The following is a 3177-nucleotide window of genomic DNA, read 5'->3' as shown; positions in this document are numbered from 1 at the left end:
AAAAAAAAAAAAAAAAAAAAAAAAAGTAATTTTCTTGAAAACATTTTTTGTAGAAATAAACGGAGCCACAATGTTATATGCTCATGATACAAAAGTTGAGTTTGGGCCGGCACATATGAAAGAATCTGAAAGAGGACTTCAGTTTGAGTCATTTATCAATAACCAAACCTGATTAAGTGCATTCTCAAGCAGTGGCCAACCTACTTTTGAACAGCTAAGTCCATTTTCAGCCTTAATTCTGAACAACACATATCGCCATAGATACTAAGCACCAAATACTATTCACAGACTCTCAAGTCTATACTAATTTGATAGACTACATGAGGGGTCTGCGACTCATTTCCTTCCATTGTGCATCTTTTGTGTGCTTTCAGTAGAAAAGATGGTTTATTTGTCATAAGATACGTAAAAGGTGATAAAGATTGAACTTGTCTAATATCTAGTGCCAGATGCTGAAGACTTCTTATCACATTTTGTCAGCTTTATGCCTTAATATATTTTTAGGCAGATAACGAAAAAGATTACTTCTTGGTAAAAAAAAAAAAATTGTTGTCAGGTGTGACTTCGAACCTCAGCTTTAAGTTATCTGACTCGTGTTGTAAAGAGTTAACCATTCAATCTCCATTATCAACCTGAGCAGGTGCAGGTCATGAGCCATCCAAGCTGCAATCATGCAAAGCATGAACAAATCATATTTTTTGAGCCCTACTCCAAAATAGGGACCTGACAATCTTCAAGTCCCTATTTTCCATGAGCTGAGCCTGAGAGCTCTTTACTCAGATCATCAGATCATCTCATTTGAGCTCACTCCAAATCAATTTGTGGCTTTCATCCTCCAGAATTCAGGTGGAGCTGAAGCCTTTATTTCTTTGGACTTCACTTTTTGTATGGAAACATGACAACTAAGATATTTAGCTTGTCATGGGAAGAAACTAGTGATCATGGCCCTATAGAAGATCCCTGAAATTGCTTACAGGTCTCATTGTGCCCCTTTTACTCGATGAAATCACCTCCCCTTATGCTTGGACTTCCAGTTTTATCCCAGGTTCTCATCTTTCTTGTAACTAGCCAAATGTGTTGTTTACCTTTTTTTTTTTTTTTTTTGTTCTTAGCCACTAAGCAGTGTTTTGGATAAGAAACAAAAACAGTGTCCTTCAAAAGTTTTTCTAGTGAACTTCAGTTTAATAGTGATATCTCTTCTCACTTGCTATTCTGCTCTGAACATTTGTATTATGTTGCGTGTGCCATAATTTACAGTTCATTACCAGCGCTTAATCGTTTATTTTTGACAGGACTGAGACGGAGTATGTGAGTGTTTTGCTCAACATCACTCTTGTCATGTTTGGTTTGTGGCTCATCCTAGACAGGTTGGCTACCATGACCTCTGGCTTGTTCCAGAGTCTCTTACTTTCTAAATTCTTCCCTTATTTTACAGTTGCACCATTGGGTTGGCGGTTCTCCTAATATGTATGATACTAGTGGAAGTGCGCACTTTATAAACAAATGTGACATTGTGATTGTTATTCATCGTAATCGGGATCCAGCAGCTGGGCCAGTTGATCAAGTACAAGTGAGTATTCTTTTTTGTCTTCATCACTGTTATTACACATGGGAATATATTTGTAAACTTCTTAAGTTGTAATTGCAGGTTTGTGTTCGGAAGGTTCGGAATAAGGTTGCTGGAACCATAGGCGATGCCTTCTTGTTGTACAATAGGTATGCTTTTAAGCTTCGCTATTAGGGTCTTGTGGATCTAAAGAATTGACTTTTACTGGCTACTAAATTCTTATGGCAAATTAGGGAATATGTAGTCACAATTTACTTTTAGAAATTATCACTTGTAGCTTCTGCTTAATTATTTTCCCATGTAACAAGATATTTGTGTTTTTATTTGAAAGAGTAAGTATTAGAGAAGAGAGTAATTGCAAAGAATAGCTGCTCTCAGTGAAATATTTTGGTTGGAAAAAAATGTCTTCAATTGTAAATTAGTTGAACTTGCTCTTTGAAGATAGTCAAAGATTGTTCAATTCTTTCTCAGAAAAGGAGGGTAAAAAAAAGGAAGCAACTGGTATCTGCTCTCTAAGAGGAGCCCATCAATTATGTTTAGGAAATCATAGAGCCAATTTTCTTGTCATTTTGACTGAGAAAAAAGAATAGAGCAAGAGATACAAACTGGTGCAAGTTGTCATGCATAATCATAGTTGCCACATTCTTCAGTTCACTCGTCTAATATTTTCCAGTTATATTGTGCTCTACAATTCTCTCCCTCTCATAGTCCTAAGGATCTAAATTTGGGCTTGTTAATGAAAATTTTGTTAAAAGATGTATCATTCATTTACATGCATGTGCAGGGTAGCTGGTGAATTCATGGATATTGATGAACCATCTGGCAAGAGATAGGCAATGATTTGATTATTGAGGAAGAAAATGTTTGTACAGCGGTATCCTCCAATTTATAGTCCCTCAACATGAGGCGAGTTTTGCGATGCCAAAGTTCTACTACCATAAAATGGCCGTGGGTGCTTTCACTTTGTGCAAACCTGTGGCGGTGAGAGATGAAGATCGGAAGTACTTCAGCATCAAAGTTGATCAGGTTATGGTTGGCTTAAATTCAGGAGGGTGGGTTAGAAGTTTCTACTATTAGAAACTTATATTTGGAGATGAATTGATCAATGATCTATATTGGCTATACCTGTATAATAAATTATTTTTTGTGTAAACTTGTATAATATCAGGTGATATTCAACAACCCAATGATTCCCACTAATATGCGCGCCACAAACTTTTAATACTCGACTTGTGAACGTGTTCATGAATGGTTCAATTAATTTTATTTCAAAATGAGTTGAACTCGTCAATTTTGAGCTGATTGTAGGTTCAAAATTTTGATTTATTTTCTTGTCAAATGAATTCGAGTTTATTCAAAAGCTACTAGATTAGTTTATATTTCCCCTCTCTATAGTGAATACACACCATACACCACGTTCAGAATTTTTTACCCTATAATAATATATGCTAATAATTAATAACTAGATTATATTTAAAATTATATTATTTGAGTTTGTTAAATATGATTTTATGCAAGAACTTATACAAATTAGTTTTACGAGCCTTGTCTTATTAAAAATTATATATGAATTTTACTATGAAATGGATTATATATGTAAGGGCTCAATT

The 3177-nt window shown here is 35.0% G+C and overlaps 1 long non-coding RNA gene across 1 annotated transcript; it reads left to right on the top strand.

The window, feature by feature from the left end:
- The first annotated feature begins 1301 nt into the window (after positions 1-1301).
- LOC136071443 (uncharacterized) lies at positions 1302-2763 on the top strand. The gene is made up of 4 exons (XR_010632739.1): positions 1302-1367; positions 1436-1570; positions 1649-1716; positions 2352-2763. It is a non-coding gene; the product is annotated as an uncharacterized LOC136071443 (long non-coding RNA).
- Positions 2764-3177: the final 414 nt, after the last annotated feature.

This window comes from Quercus suber, unplaced genomic scaffold (genome assembly GCF_002906115.3).
Source record: "Quercus suber isolate HL8 unplaced genomic scaffold, Cork oak 2.0 scaffold_312, whole genome shotgun sequence".
In the NCBI taxonomy this organism is placed as follows: Eukaryota; Viridiplantae; Streptophyta; class Magnoliopsida; order Fagales; family Fagaceae; genus Quercus; species Quercus suber.
The sequence above is the reverse complement of the archived record's forward strand: the minus strand, read 5'-3'. Positions and strand labels throughout refer to the sequence as shown.